General features: G+C 30.1%; 1 long non-coding RNA gene across 1 annotated transcript; it reads left to right on the top strand.

The window, feature by feature from the left end:
- Positions 1–7,844: 7,844 nt before the first annotated feature.
- LOC140174235 (uncharacterized) lies at positions 7,845–10,364 on the top strand. Its single transcript, XR_011863493.1, has 3 exons — positions 7,845–8,169; positions 8,456–8,573; positions 10,321–10,364. It is a non-coding gene; the product is annotated as an uncharacterized lncRNA (long non-coding RNA).
- Positions 10,365–17,351: the final 6,987 nt, after the last annotated feature.

Below are 17,351 nucleotides of genomic sequence, written 5' to 3'. Positions count from 1 at the left end.
TTTAATGCTCTTCAACCAGGGAGTGGTGTGTTCTGGAATTGAGTTGTGACTAGAGGACGTGGACCAGTTTTTGTGACTTCTTTCAGTCCACTAATTATGATTATCACTGCTGCATTGGGTACCATCACATAGATTGTGTTTTAAATATTATTTTATAGCCAAGTCTCTGGTGGCTATGTCTATGGTAACTAGTGGTGACTAAGGTTACACTTTTAATTTAAAAGTGTAACCTTTCACAAAGAAAAGCGTCACCTAATGGAAAAAAGTAAATTAGAAGATTTAAGAGAATAAATAATTAAGTTATCAAAATTAATAGATCAAAAATTAATGATTTTAACTAATGTCAACTGTAATGACACCGAATTTTTAAAATCAATACAAAATGATTTTTCTCAAAATCTTTATTTTACTATAAGTTTTATCGAAGGACTTCAAAAACCTGAAAAAACTTATTTTTCACACGGAATTTCTAAAAAATGTTACCATGGAAATGATTCCCCACATCTATATCATACTTTTAACCCACAATTAAATTCTATAGTAGATATGCTTGAAGAAATATTAACATCCATAAAATTTCAAAACATAATTAACATAACAGATTTAAAAGTAAAACCACCACTAAAATTATGAATATTGAAGAAAAATTAGAAGAAGTTACAATGCTTTTTAAACAATTAAAAATGACTCAAGAAAATAATATTATGGAACATGGTTTTCAAATAGAGGAAGAATTAGTAAATTCTGAAAATATAGAAAATGAAGAACACATTCTAGATTATTCAAGTGACGAAGAACCAGCTATTCCAATACAAGTAAAGAATGAAGCTGGAACATCTAAGGATAATCAATCTCAATTTAAATGGGAAACAGGTTTTGATAATTATGCCTTTAAAAAGGGGTTTATAAATAAAGATTCAAAATATGCAAAAATACCATCAAAATACGTTCCTAAAATCCAGGAAATGGAAGGAGAAAGAATGCTCGATTTAGACTGCAAAAAGAACGAAAAAGAGATTATCGAAAACTGGTTGAATTCCTTCTTATTAGAAGCCTTTACTAATCCAAAACTTGGTGAATTGTCTGGAAGGGACATTTGGAATTACATAGGGTTTCATACTAAAGGAACTATAAGAGATTATATGACATCAATAGAAAACCAAATAATAGAAGAATTAGAAACAAAAACAACAGCTTATGATAAGATATTATATATAATGATGATTCTATATAAAGAATTTTTTGGAAAAAATATTATAGATCATAGACAAGAAGTCTATAATAAAGAATATCAAGAAGCAAAAAACCATTTAGCTAATATTCAGATATATGATTTATGTAATGTGGAGTCCTATATATGTGAATATAGAATACATTATTACAAATTAAAAGAAGAAGATAAAAATCATTATCTTAGTATGTACATAACAAAACTTCCATATCCTGCTAATGAATTTATAATGGGAAGATTTATAAGAGAAATAAATAGAGGAACAATTGAAAATAATTTTGGTGGGGCAACCTCTGCTATAAGAGAGGAAATAAAAGAACGTTGTATGCAAGAAGCAACTCAAAAAAGATTTGCAAATATAATCAGAATTTGCTGTCAGGATAACGAGGAGATACCTCAAAAATATGGTCTTAATAAAAATCTTCAAAGAAAAAGAAAATATCAATTTAGAAGAAGAAAATACTATCCAAACTGGAGAAAAAAGAGATATTTTCGAAAAGAAAATAACAATAAAAACAAAAGACAAAGAAATAACTATTGCCCGAATAAAAAAAAAATTGTAAATGTTGGTATTGCCAAGAAGAAGGACACTACGCAAATGAATGCCCGAAAAAGAAGGATAAAAAGGATCTTACTAAACAAATAGAAATTGCTAAGTCTTGTTTCATGGAACCATTAGAAGAATCTGATGATAACTTAGACTATATTTTTGAATATGTCTCGGAAACAGACTCAGAGACTGAGTAATAATGCTACATTTATTACTATAAAAATAACAGAAAAGTTTATAAATGCTTTCATAGATTCTGGGGCAACACAATGCTTTGCTAGTTCAAGTATAAAACTTGATTGGAAAAAATTAAAGAAACCATTAAAAGTTAGAATAGCTGACAAATCAATACATAAAATTGACCAAAAAGCAGAGATGGTTGAAATTTTTATTCAAAATTATAGGTTCATTGTTCCATCTATATATATGTTAGATTCTGGAATGGATTTTATCATAGGAAATAACTTTTTAAAGTTATATCATCCATTCATTCAAGAATTAACATATATAGTTTTAAAAGCTCCACACGATTCTTTAATAAATCAAAAATCAAAACGTATAAAATACCAACTACTACTATAGATAAGATCTTAAAGTTTAGAATATTTTCTATATTAGAAACATGTTATTTAAATCTATACTTTCAGATAAATATTCCAAAAAATAATCTTGAAATAAAGATAGAAGAACTCTTGGATGAAATTTGTGCTGAAAATCCTTTAGATATTAAAAATACAAATAACGAATTAGTAAGCATTAAATTAAAAGATCCCACAAAAGAGATAAATGTCCCAAATAAAATTCCTTATTCCGCGAGGGATAGAGAAGAGTTCTCATTAGAGTGTAAAGACCTTTTGGAAAAAGGAATTATAAGATTAAGTAAAAGTCCTCATGCGGCTCCAGCTTTTTACGTTGAAAACAATAATGAAATTAAAAGGGGAAAACGAAGAATGGTAATAAACTATAAGAAAATGAATGAAGCAACTATTGGTGATGCTCATAAACTTCCAAGAAAAGATTTTATTTTAGAAAAAATCAAAGGAGCAACTTGGTTTTCATCTCTTGATGCAAAATCAGGATATTGGCAACTTCGTTTAGACGAAGAAACAAAGAAATTAACTGCTTTTACTTGCCCAACAAAGGAATCAACAAGTGTGTTGCTTTATGAATGGAATGTATTACCATTCGGATTAAAGCAAGCCCCAGGTATTTATCAAATATTTATGGAAGAAAATCTAAAAGAGTTAAATGAATTTGTTTTAGTATACATTGATGATATACTAATTTTTACAAAACAGGATAAAGAAGATCATCTTCAAAAATTATTAATAGTTTTAGAAAGATGCAAGGAAAAAGGATTAGTTCTTAGTAAAAAGAAAGCAAGAATAGCAAAACAAGAAATAGAGTTCCTTGGATTAATTCTATCTACTCAAGAAAAGCTAAAACTTCAACCAAATGTTCTAGAAAAGGTAAATTTATTTCCTAATAAAAATAGAAGATAGAAAACAATTACAAAGATTTTTAGGGTGTATAAATTATATTTCTGATCAGGGATTTTTAAAGAATATAACAGAATACACTAAAAGCTTATTTCCAAAAATAAGTACTAAAAAAGTATGGAAATGGGATGAAAAAGATAGCATACAAATTCAAAGAATTAAAGAATTATGTGAAAAACTTCCAGAACTTTATATTCCAGAAGAAAATGACTACTTAATAGTAGAAACAGATGCTTCAGACATAACCTGGTCAGGATGTCTAAAAGCTAAGAAAGCTATAAAAAGTTTGGAACAAGAAAAAGAATCACTAGATTCTAAATATCCCCCAAAGGAATTACTTTGCAGGTATATTTCAGGGACTTTTACTCCAACAGAACAGAGATATAACTCATGAAAGGGAAACTCTAGCAGCAATTAAATCTCTTAAGAAATAGAAAATTGATTTACTACCCAAAGAATTTACATTAAGGACAGATTCAAGTTATTTAACAGGTTTCATACGATATAATTTGAAAGTTGATTATAATCATGGACGATTGGTAAGATGGCAATTATTTTTGTTACAATATCCAATAAAAATTGAATATATTAAGGGTGACAAAAATGTTATTGCAGATACATTAACAAGAGAATGGAGTTCGTCTACAACACATTAAATCAAGAAATTCAAAAATACGAACAAGAACTCGAAAAATGCAAGCATTGTCAGCAAATAAGGACACAGATCCAATCTCTCAAGAAGGCCATCGAAGCAATGAAATCAACACAACAACCAAAACCATCAGAGTTCAGCCAGCTAAGCGTGGTGGACAAATCAGGTGAGGAAAAAATTCTAGAAAATAAAACAATTGTTGAAATTATCAAAAAATCCACCCAAGATAAAAAATATTATGTAATTTATAATGGCCCCATGAAAGGAGTATATGATGCCTGGGAAAAAGCAGCACCATTTACACAGCAATCAAGGATAATTCATAAAGGAGGGTTTTTAACACTGGAAGAGGCAAAGGAATCGTTTAGAGAATATGAAGCTCTTCATCCAGAGCAAACCCTAAAAAGAGCAGATAAAGCTCCAATTCAAACCCAGAGAACAGGGATAATAAGAAACATTCCTACAAGGGCTGAAATCAAAGAAAAGAAAAGGGTTTGTAGATCAAATCTCAGAGAAACCCTTAACATAGTCTTGAATTGGACTGCAGAAAAGAGGGCGATCTTGGGATATTATCCTATTGCCAAAGAACAGCTAACAAAGCTGGTTATATTTCCAGAGGCTTCCCCATCTGACACCTATCAGTTTTTCCAGTATGGATTAATTGATACAATCTTAATTTTTAATGATTTGAAAATTCTTAGTGAGTTTCCTGCAGAATTTATTGATGCAGTAAAAAGATTTAAAAATATGATTGACAACGTAAATCCAAGGGATATATCCCTAAAATTTACGAATAGTCAACCTATTTTTAATGAAGAAGAAGAATGCTTGGTTCCAGCACATCAAGTGATCTTCATGTCCGTCTTCCCAGGAAATTTTCAACCAATTGATCAAGTTCAAGATTTAACAATCTACAGTCATGAAGGAAGACTAGCCAGCACACTAGCAAGGGTCTTCGAAAGAACTCAAAAGATAACAAGGGAATCTCACACAAGAATCAATTATAAAAGCAGAAATACTTTGCTTGTGTCCAGTAAAAGGAATGAAATTGAAGAAAGAGAGATGAGACTCTTAGTGGAATTTGAATCAGCATTCTACAACTTATCTGGACTCTTAGAAAAGCTCCCCGAAGGGATAAAGAGGAATCTCTGCTATTTGATAAAAGACAGAGAAGACCACAAGTGCCAGCTATGTGTCTCAGAGTTATCTGAAGAAAGCAATAATAAAACGGAATCAACCCACATGATAAAGAAAGAAGACAACGCATCTGAAGGTCACATGATGAAAGAGGAGGACAGCACATCTGAAGCATCTCTCAACATTATTGCATAGTGACGTAAGCGCTTAGGTCATAGAGCACCAACAATGTAGCTGGTGCAAGATAATAAACAATGACGTAAGCAATGACGTCATAAGAAGGGTAAGGATGGGAATTGTCCATCAGACCCAACCATTATAAATAGGTTGCTTAGGCAATTGTAGAAGGCATCAAACAATAGAAAGCAGAAGGCTAAGAGTACTCATATGCTAGGAGAACAAGGAGGAAGCGGCCGAGGCGATTCTATAGTTTGAAGAAGAATTCCCTTAGGAAAAACCAATTCTAAACTCCCCTCTGGAGTTAGTATCTACAATCTCCCCTCTGGAGATAAAAACATCTTATGTAAAATATTCTAAATAAAGGAAGTTTTTCTCCAAAAAGGTACGCCTTTATCTTAATCTCATAATTATGAATTATTTAGAAAGTCTAGAATTAACGGAAGAATCTGATTATTATAGACTATCTGCCTTATTAGATAATGAAAAACAAGCTGTTCTAAAAACAGAATTAAATCTCAAATCAAATGAAAATTTTAATAAACAAAATCTTTTAAAAGAAGTTTTTAATAGAAAAAATATAATATACTATGGAAAAATTCAACTTGAAGCCCCTATAAAGATAAAATCTGCTAATGGAGAACTTGAAATAGCTCTGATAAATGATGAAGAATTGAGTAAACAGATTGAGAAAATTAAGGATCAACAAAAAAGATCTAAAATTGGATGGATTCATATTAGTACTATACAAGTCTTAATCAAATCTACATACATGAAGGGAATTAATTCACCAATAAGCTTAGGAATCTGTGACAAAAGAATTACTGATGACCCAATAGATCAAATAATTGGAATTGTTCATGGGAACTTGGCAAACGTAAATGTTAAATTCAATGCCCATCTTGGATATGTTATACCTTTATCAACTGAAAATCTTGGAAGATCTATAAGTTTGGCTTATAAATTTCACAGAAAGAATCTAATGGAACAAGACGATGAACCATTTTCAATTACATATGCAATAAATTATGCTTTAACAAATAGCCATCATAGTATAATATTTAAAAACAAAGAAAGAATTTATGTCGATGAATTATTTCAGAAAATTGTAAAAACAGAAATACCAAAATATAAAGCTATTGAAAACCCAGTTCTTTTACTAAAAGAACCATCAGGAAAATTAGTTTCATCGAATTTTCAAATAAGAGAATCCAAAATTAATAGCCCTTTAAGTTTATCTAAGTTAAAGATTAAAGAAGAAAATTCTGAAATAAAAGAATTAACAAAAAAGGTCGAAAAATTAAATGAAATCCTAAACACTAAGTTATGACAATAAATAAAGAAAAAATATATGTAACCTATCAAGACAAGAAACAAGAGCTCTTTGAAAGAAAAAATCGGTTGAATTATTTACAGTTTTCTGAAATAAATCAAAGAGCATTTGAAACTCTAAAAATAATCTATGACAAATTGAAAGGAGAAGTTGAAGTGTTAGAAAAATTAATAGAATCTCTAGAAAATAATGATGAATCGATGATAGAATTTGCAGAAATTATAAGATAACTAATGAAGTATACAAAGATTGAAAGACCAGAAAATAAAATAAAAAGAAAAAGGGCGAAAAAATTAAAAAGTAAAATAAAGGAATATAAAAGAGAATTAAATAATCTTCAATTCGAAATTAATGACCTTATAATAAAAAGGATAGAAATAAGAACAAATATAAACAAGCTGGAGCTAAACTTAAAAAATTTATAAATGCCTGGAACACCATATTATGATTTAAAAGAATTAAAGCTGTTAAAAGAAAAAATGGAGAATGAAATTGAAAAATTAAACAGATATTTAGAAACAGGAGAAAGTGAAGAAATAAAAGAAGTTATTGAGGATTTGAGAAATTATATTAAAGAAAAAAACAAACAGATAAAAGATTTTATATATAATAATCCATGCAAAAAAGAATATTATAAACTAAAACAAGATTGAAAAATTATGGTCAATACTTTTTATAAAGCACCTATACAAATAGAAATTTCGAAAAAGAAATTAAAAGAAAAATCCAAATTAAAATTTTGGTATCAGAGCCAAGCTAACGATTAAGGGTAACACTTTCTCTTTAAGCAACACTTTTAGTGATACGCTTTCAGTTACCAAATGTCCACAACTAATTGGTAAACTTCTTTGTAGTCACCATAGGTACAATAAGATGATAGGTACCATAGAAGGCACCTTATTTTATTCAAGCTAACAGTTGCTTTAAATAATAGAGTAATTCATCAACATTTCTTGTTATATTCCAATAGCAAGAAGTTAACTATATTTATTTATCAGATACAGAATAGATTGCTCATTTTTCTTATTGTTTCCTAAAAAAATAATATAAAGATATAACATATAATTTGAACTTAGATTAATTAAATGTCACTTTTATATATACACTTCGTAATGGTTATCTTATGAGGCAAATTTCAGCCAAAGAGGTATTAACAATAGATTTTTTTATTGTTAAAGTACTCCTCCTATGTGATTATCTTTTAGAAGAAGAAACTCACTTGCATATTTAATATGAAAAAATTTTGCAGGGTGGTCCAAGTTTTAAAACTCCTATGTGAATTTTGCGGCTGTAATTAGTAGAATCAACAAATCAGGAACTAAATCAAAGGATTCCAATGTTCAAACTTCCCACCAAGATCTTTTGTCGTGTCGTTAACGTCCATTTGCTGGTACTTTTTCTACTTCATCCTTTTTTTTCTTTCTTTTGTTTTTAATGTTTGTTGTCTTCATTTTTAGCTGCAGGGGGAGAAAGAAAGGGGGGTTGAGAAGAAATGAAAATTCCTGAGAGAAATGGTTAAACAATAATTTGTTCTCTTGTTTCGCTATGTCCTGAAAGGGGGGAAAATTAAGCCTATATTATGTTCAGAAGGTAGGGCAGTTGAATATTTTCGACTTGAATTTAATATTTGAAATTCTTCCCTGCTTTGTGTTCATCTTTAAAATAAGTGGCACTGCCTTGTTTAATGGCATTGTAAGTTCTTGATACTTTCATTCATCATGATCAAATTAAATCCAATTAAAATTTAATCTACTTAGTCTTCTTTTCCTTTTGGGCCGAGTGCCTTCCACTATAATAAATAAATAAAATTTGATCTGTTTAGAACAATTGCAATATGATATAGAATTATTATTGAGTTTATGATTATGGTGTGCAGGAGAAGTTCTGTAACTATGGTTGTGTGAAACGGTTTTTGAAAGCCAAGGATGATAATGTGAAAAAGGCAGCAAAGCAACTCAGGGCATGCCTTTCATGGAGAGACACCATTGCCACTGGTATCGTATATGCATTTTCAGTTACTTTTGAAATCATCCACTTGTCTTTTTGTTAGTTTTTGAATCTTGCTTTACTTTTTTCTTTTTTTTTTGTTTTGAATTATGCGTCAAAGAAAAAGAACATGCATCCTACTCCCTAGAAAAAAATACCCAAATACCAAATCTCTGTCATTTTCTTTTCAATTTTTTTATCCATTTTATTGAAATAATAATAATTTTTTAAAAATAGAATATTTGATAGCTGATGATTTCTCAGCTGAACTAGCTGATGGACTGACCTATGTAGCTGGTCATGACGAATAATCCAGACCTATTTTAGTAATCTCACTACTTCATTTATCAGCTAACATAGAAAGTTTGTATATATATATATATGGAAAAGTCTAGGGGGCCAGCAATTTTGTTGAATTTTGGCCAGCATTTAACTAGCAGAGAAAGGTGAGCCATTAGATGAAATCTCACACCAATCTCACACCATCAAATCATCATTGATGGCTAATTGATAGCTAACAATCACAAAAATTACTGACCCCCTAGCATTACTCTATATATATACCATCAAGTGTTCTGTTTTCTGTAGCAGAAGTAACAGCCATATGGATAGATAGATAATAAAATGACAAATTAGAGAGGGGACGAAATCACGGAGGAGCTTATAGATGTTTTATTCTTAGAATAAGCTTTAGCAATATGATGATAATAATAATGAGTTCTAATTTTTGGGGATATATATAATAATAATTAATTAAATATAAATATTATTATATTGCTATTGATTATGATATTGATGATGAACGGAAGAGTATGGAAGAACATAATGTGTGGGCCTTTAATTGAGTTCTCACCGCCTTCACTGATTTTTAGAAGATGTGATCTGATAGTTATTGGCTTATTGTTGTTCCTTCCAAACAAGATATTATAATAATCAAAATCTTACTTGTATGCCACGTTCTTGGTGCAGAACTCAAATTTAATATTACTTATAAAATAAAATAATATAATATAATTTTAACTAAAACTATGTTTCCTCTTTCAATTTTATCCAAAGCTTCAAACTTTGACCTTAATTAATGTTATAGTATATTTTGGATTTTGGACTTAGCTTAAAAAAATCTTTCTTTTTGTCAATACTTATTCATTTAGTTTGAACCGTTTCCAATTTTTAGTTGAATTGCATATAGGGAATTTGGGGAATGTTCAAATCTTTTGAGTATGTGTCATATTGACTATTGAGTTGAATTGCTTATTAAGGGTCATTTCTAAAGATTTGGACTTTGTCATTATTGCTCAGTAGCAAAGTAGTGTGTTAAATGGATGCAAGTTGTAGGACTTACTGTCTTAGAACCCATCATGCAATATTCTTGATGAGTTCCTGGACCTTGTTAGTTTCACTTTGTTTATTGTTGTTATCGGAGATTGGTATCTCTATTTATTTCCCTTTTGTCAGAATCCAAACAATGGTTTTTATTATGTAAATGTAGGATGTCACATTTTATTCCTCGTTAAAACATATGCTTAGGTTTTGTATAGTGATTTGTTTATTGGTTTAGGGAAGAATTTTGGTCAGCAGAAACCTGGTTCCATTTCTAGTTCCTTTTTTATTTTTTGTTGGGGAGGAGGAGGAAAAGGGGGTGGGGTGGGTTTGCTTTTCACTAATTACTTTCGAATTTCGTGTATCTTCTGCATAAAATGGTTTAGTAGTTTCCACTTTCATAACATCGTTCTTAATAATGTTTTTCTCTTCCAGATGGAGCTAGCGAGAAAATTTTTTAAGGATGGAAGGGATGTTGATTTAGAAGGTTGGTCTAACATTTTGTTGCTAGAGCTGATAACTTAGTATTAGTCATGTACATGATAGTATGATACTATTTTAGTTTAAACTAAGAAATAGAAGTAGTAACAGTGCTTGATCTTGAGAGCAGAGTAGTGACGAATCGTAGTAATTAAACCATCTCTAGTTTCATTTAAACTAACAGAGCATATTTTCTGTATTGTGTTCTTCTAGGATCATTTTGTCAAAAGAGAAGATGATGGCCATAACTTTCAAATATATAGGTTTCTGAAGATTGAACTTTGGAATTCTATGTATTCACACTGCATATAACAATGACAGAGAGAGCATTGCCTTCCCTTTTCTGTTTTACAAATCCAACTTACATGAATCGAGCCATTCTAAGAAGAGATTCGAGCCATTCTAAGCAATGCTTCTGATAATGTGTACTGCATACTTCTCGCTCAAAGTATTGTTCATGGAGCAATGGCAGATTACACTAGCCATACAAGTGGACTTGTCAATGTAAGACAAACTTATATACCCTTCTATGTAAGTTCATCATTGAACATTTGCATTTGTTCTCTCATTCTAACAAAAAAATAAAGCAAGTTTAGAAAGTAACTTCTATTCAGGAAGTAATAATAGCAGAGAGTAAATAATAAACACTTTTTGGTAGCAAAAGTTATGTAAATCTTTGTCCTAACTCTTTGTTGGGTTCATTTTTATGCAGAGAGTCAATGAAAACTGAAATCATGTAGTGATAACTGATAGAATGTGGGCTAGGTTGTTATCTTCGACAAATCAACTTAGCTTTTTGGGCAACAAGTGTTACAATGAAGATAACATCGAAGAAGAAGAACCAATAAACCAGCTGCTACATGGAGAATTTTCAGATGACACCTTGGTTAAGAAAGAAATTAGCAGCATTTAACAATATGCTTCCTAAATGTTATTGTCATTCCTTCATACCCCTTCACTATGCTATATGCATTTAATTTTTAGTAGTATATATGAGCTTTTTTCTTCTCTCTTTTTTTGGGCCCCTCCACTCCATAAAATGGCTGGGGAAAAATTAGCCTCGCATTGTTACTATTTTTGTAAAACTTGTAGGATTGAATTTGGATTTGTTGAAATACAATGTTATTTTTCGAGAATTCAACGTTTGATAATAGAAATCTTTGATGTTGGAGAGTTTATGACAGTTTAAAATAGTCATTAAATACAGAAAAAAAACTGTCACAGGAATAAGTAATTTAGTAACGGTTTTAAATCTAAAAACTGTCACTAAAAATATTGTGACGTTTAAAGAGTCACTAAATATGTTAAAAATTGTCATAAGAACTAGTAACTTGGTGACGGTTTAAAATAGTCAAGAAATATGAGAAAAAACTGTCACAAAATTTAGTAATTTAACGACAGCTTCAAAACATCGCGAAATACAGTATAAAAAACACGTTTATAAGTGTTACAAATTAGTGACGGTTTTATATTTTAAAAACCGTCACAAACAATTTAGTGACACTTCTTACCAATGGTGGTCCAAAACCGTCATTATGTCAGCTGACGACGCTCAAATCTGTGACGCTCTCTTTAACCGTCGCAAAATCATTTAGTGACAGTTAAAACAATCACCAAATATTAAAAAAACTGTCACTAAAATGCTGTTTTGTTGTAGTGAATGCGGGACGGGTTTTTAGCAGAGCGGATTTTTGGGAGAGGCGGGACGGAGTCGGGTTTAGGTAATACCCGTCCCGTTATGTATATAATATATATAAAATAATTATTAAATGATTAATAATATCGTATCACATTTTTAAATTTTTACTTTAATTTATGTTATGTATGTGATGATGGTTATATAAATTTTGAAATTTAATTTTATTTATTGAATTTTAATAATTATAGGGGCGGATAGGGCCGAGGCGGGTACCCGCAGGGGCGGGTTAGGGTTCAACGTTTTATTACCCGCGGATAAAAGTGGGACGGGTTCTATGCGGATTGTTGTACGACAGGACGGAATCGAACATAACAAAAATCCGCTCCTACCCACCCCATTGCCACCCCTACTTATATTGTATTATGATGTGTTTTATGCAAAAATATTGATGATTTGAATTATTATATATCTATAAAATGCAATTTACATTTGTCAGAAAGAAAAAAAAAACTAAATGACCTGCAAAACGCATTTTGTGTTTTTAGGAGAACAGAGTAAAAGAAAAAAAAGGAAAATGAGCTGCCAAATCCAAGTTGAAGTGTGTCACCATGTAGGAGACAGGTCAACTTTGATCAGTTTTTCTATTGATTCAAACAAAACACAAGTTATGTTTTTTAGGGTGCATAACAAAATTGAATTTGTGTTTTGTAGGTGTACCGCTTCCTGCATGTAAGATACATAAAAGTGCATGGCACAAGCTTGAACATTATAATCCATTAGAATTTGCATTTTAAGCAAAAGAAAAACGATTGAGATAGAGAAGAAGCACTGCATTGAAATTGAGGAGAGTTTTTTTCAGCTACTATTTGTGTAAATTTAATTTTGATAAAATAGTTTATGATTTTACATTCAGTATAAAAAATTGTGTTTAAAATGACGATTTTCGGAGTTACTACAAGGTCTAAATTGTCATTATTATCTTAAATGGCAGTAAAAAACCGTAATAATTCTATGACAGTTTTTTAAAATCGTCACAATTTATATGGTTAAAATAACAGTTTTTCCTACGTTTAAAATGGTGGTCGAAACTGTCGTTTTATTTTAATAAAATGGCAATTTTTAATTTTTTAAAACGACAGTTTAAACTAGTTAAAATGACATTTTTTATGTTTAAAATGGCAATTAAAATCGTCATTTTTACTAAATAAAATGGCAATTTTTCGTTTAAAGTGATGGTTAAAATTGTCGTTTTTTACCCATTAAAATGGAAGATTTTGCTCATTTAAAATCACGATTTTAACCGCTATTTTTACTTAAATAAATAGAAGTTTTATACCGTTCAAAATGACAGTTTTAATCATCATTTTTACCGAATTAAAATGACAATTTTATACTATTTTTTATCGGATTAAAATAACAACTTTTGCTCGTTTAAATTGACGGTTGGAACAAACAATTTTTATATTTCATATAGTTTTTATAATTCATATATAATCATAAAAAATTAAAAGTCATAAACCAAAAACAAAGTATCAAAGATAACATGATTTTTCAATAATACGTCTTAACATATGGTCCTTAATATATAGATATCATGCAAAATCATGCTTTTTTTATTGCTCGTTCCAAAAAATCTCTTTTCCAACTCTTTTGGCGATAAAATCTCGCTCTCTTGATCTAATTTTTACGATAAAAAAAGAGAGTTAAGGATTAACCAATAAAAAATTAGATTCCTATATGTTATTTTAGGTGTGCATGCATAGGTCATAGAATAAGATTTTTTTTTTCTTCAAACAAGAATATTAATACCATAACAATTGATTATACAAGAAAAATTATCATTTCAACCTTTTTTTCTTGCTATTAACTTAGCACCTGTGGTATGAAAAATTGTTTGTTTTTGTCGAATTTTTTAATTCCTCTTATAAAGATTCTGCAAAATAAACTTAAATGGAATTAATCTTCTTATATAAATAATATATATGAACACTAAGATCAAATGATATGGGAAGAAGTGACACCTTAAGATGCTTATTGTTAATTAGCAGCAGGTGTTGATCTATAAATATTAGTATGCACAAGTCAAATTGCAATCAAATACAACTATACTTTTTTCTTTTATCTCTTCATTAATATTAGTCCTTAGGAAAAAAAATTCTTAATATCTAGAAGAACAAAACGATGGTTTAATAATTAGAATTCTCTTCCTAAATAGTAAAATGTTAGTAAAATCATTAAAATTAAAATTACAAAGTTTAGAAAAGTGCTTACAGTAACAAAGGGTCACGGACTAGAAGACCATAAACAAGGAAGTGACACAGAGAAAGACAAACAGCATTAGAAAAAAGGGCAAAAACTTTGTACTATTTGTTTGGATCACTAGCCTCTGCACATATAAATTCAAGTACAACCATAATCAATAAATATATGGCATGGTTTATTTGATTTTTAGTGTTATTACATGCCCCTTGCTTTTTATTTATATATAGCTAGCACACTGGTTTTCTTTCCCTTCCAATGCCACCATGTTCTACATAATTCATTTGAACATTCTTGTATTATTAATCTCAAAATTGAGATACTTTGGAGCTTCATAAATACTATGACAAAATAGAATTATGTCAAATGTAATACAAAATAATTTATTGTTGAATATCTGCTTTCCAGTGTTGTCAAGCTTTAGTGATGGTCCTTTCATATCAACTTCAAGAAAGAAATGGTTCCCCCTAACCCCTTCCATGGTTGCAATATCTCTAATTTTCTGAATTTTGCAAGGTGAATGAGAACCTTTCCTTTTGCCATAAATGAACCAAGAAATAATAAATTAAGATGAAAATTTACGCTTCACTTACAGGTCTTTCTCCCACAAATTTTCTACCAACTTCATGAACTAATAGAACAAATTGTCAAGAATTTAAAGAATGTACTTTACAATTTACATCTGAAAAGAATTTGATTGTTAACCTACTTTTTTGGGGCTATGATGAGTTGAGCATTTGCTTCAGCATAGGATGCCATGTGACCATGTCATTGATTGCTGTATTCACCTTCTCTAGTGTAAGCCTACCTCTTGTGTATCTAAGGTAGCGTTTGTTTTGAGGTACTGAGACAGAGATTGGGAGACTAAGATTTAGTATTATGTTTGTTGGTTCAGAGACTGGTATTAAACTTTCCGTCTCTGTTCTCAAAATTTTAGTATTTCAGTACCTTCAAAAAGTAGAGACCCAGGGAACTAAAATTGTTAGAGATGGACACTGAAATTTTAATAATATTTTATACCTAAAATACTCTCATTTCAATTAATTAATTTCAATTTTACATTTTGTACAAATTCAATTAGAGTTTCATTTTTGTTTTAATTTCTATCTCCCACTTTGTACCAAACAGAATATTAAAATTTATTTCAATTTTTGTCTCTTAGTCCCTGTCTCTCAGTCTCAGTCTTTCCGTCTCTGTCTCTCCACCAAACACTATCTAATATCACTCACAAAGTGTTAGATAATGTAGGAATAAAACTTAGATAGATATAAATTTACTACCAAAAGCCAAAGCACAAAGGTATTATCGATTAATCAAATAATGAGAAGGAAAAAGAATTTCAAACCTGCTGGATTGCTCTAAGAGATTTTCATTTAAAAATCAGAAGCAATGGAAAAAAATTAAAAGGATTGAAGCTACAAGAGCTTATAACAATGACAACTAAATTTTTTATTTTTCTTTATCTGAGCATGCAATTTACATAGATGTTAAGATGAACTCAAATTACTTACGATGACAGAATCTAGTTCACTTGCAGTAACATGGGACATGGTGAACTCAGTTATTCAAGGCAAGGCAAAAAATCAGATTTTGAATCAACAAACCAAAATTAAACTCTAGGTAATTAGGCATTTTTAGTGTGAAGTATATATACATGCTAAATGAATATGTAAGTATAATACCCACACTGAATTGGCTCTAAGATCACTCATTCTCATAAGAAACACTACCTATTTTTAATCTTTCAAACTTACTAACACTCATAGAACAAACTTCTTATAATCATGCTTTTTTCATTTTAAGGAACACATATATAGTACATCTGTTTAAGCCTATTTATAGGCAACTACTTAACCAAGATAATATTTTTTAATTGCTAAGAATCAAAGGCAGTGACAATAAATTAATTATAGTGCATGCTAATGAATGTTGTGGAGTCTTCTATGTTAAACTCAACTTGTACAAGTTGATAGTATAAGAAGTTTGTAGAATTTTGGTGATAAATCGTAATCTTGTAACTACTTTAAATTTAAATTAAATTTTGTCTTTGACTTTTTTAAACTTTTGTTATTTGCATACTACTTGATTTAATTTTCTAATATTACCTTGATAAACTCCATTTTTAGAGTTTATCTTATGTTAAATTTAGAAAATTTTATCAACTTTTTTCACATTTATTCACTAAATTAGCATAGTTTTGTAATTCTCCCTAATTTGTGCTTAAGAGTGAAAAATGCTTTTTAGGCCTTAAAATTGCTAATTTTAATTCACTATAATTCCATTCGATACATTGATATGTTTGTTGAGTAATTTCAGGATTTATAAGGCAAAGATTGGATGGAAGAAGTGAAGAAAAAGCATGCAAAGTGGAGAACTCATGAAGAAATGAGCATTTGGAGGATTGATGGCGACGCATACGCATGACCAACGTGTACGCGTGAGAAGGTCATTTGCCAGATGACGCGTACGTGTGACCCATGCGTACGCGTGACAAGCGGCACATGACCTCATTAAAGGCAAAATGCTGAGGGCAATTTCTGAGCCCATTCAAGCCCAGATTTAACTCATTTCTGATACTATTGAATCCAAGGATTGGAGGGGGGGAATGAATCAAGTAGTCATAGTTTACTTTTCACCATATTTTAGGTTAGGTTTCTAGAGAGAGAAGCTCTCTTTTCTCTCTAGAAATTAGGGTAGATTAGTTTAATTCCTCTTTAATTCTCTCTTTAATTATTGTTTTAGTGTAGTTTCATTTATGTTTTCATACTTTATTGTCTTGGGTCTCTTTGTTTACATTGTTAATTTCTCTTTTACGTCATTTTTATGTGTATGAACTCTTGCTAGTTTTAATTTCTATTAATGCAATTTATGTTTCATGTTTCTTATTGTTTAGTTGAATTGTTGTTGTTTTCTTCTTGCTTTGGGTAGATGTAGAATTTATATTTCTTGCAATTTTACCATGCTTTCCTTTTAGTGCCTTCCAAGTATTTGATAAAATGCTTGGTTGGTTTTTAGAGTAGATTTTGGTACTCTTGGCATGTGATTGAGGACTTAGGTCCCTTGAGATTATTGATGTCCAATTTCATTG

Source organism: Arachis hypogaea, chromosome 7 (genome assembly GCF_003086295.3).
Source record: "Arachis hypogaea cultivar Tifrunner chromosome 7, arahy.Tifrunner.gnm2.J5K5, whole genome shotgun sequence".
Lineage (NCBI taxonomy): Eukaryota > Viridiplantae > Streptophyta > Magnoliopsida > Fabales > Fabaceae > Arachis > Arachis hypogaea.
Note: the sequence above shows the minus strand (reverse complement) of the source record. Positions and strands in the feature narration are given on the sequence as shown.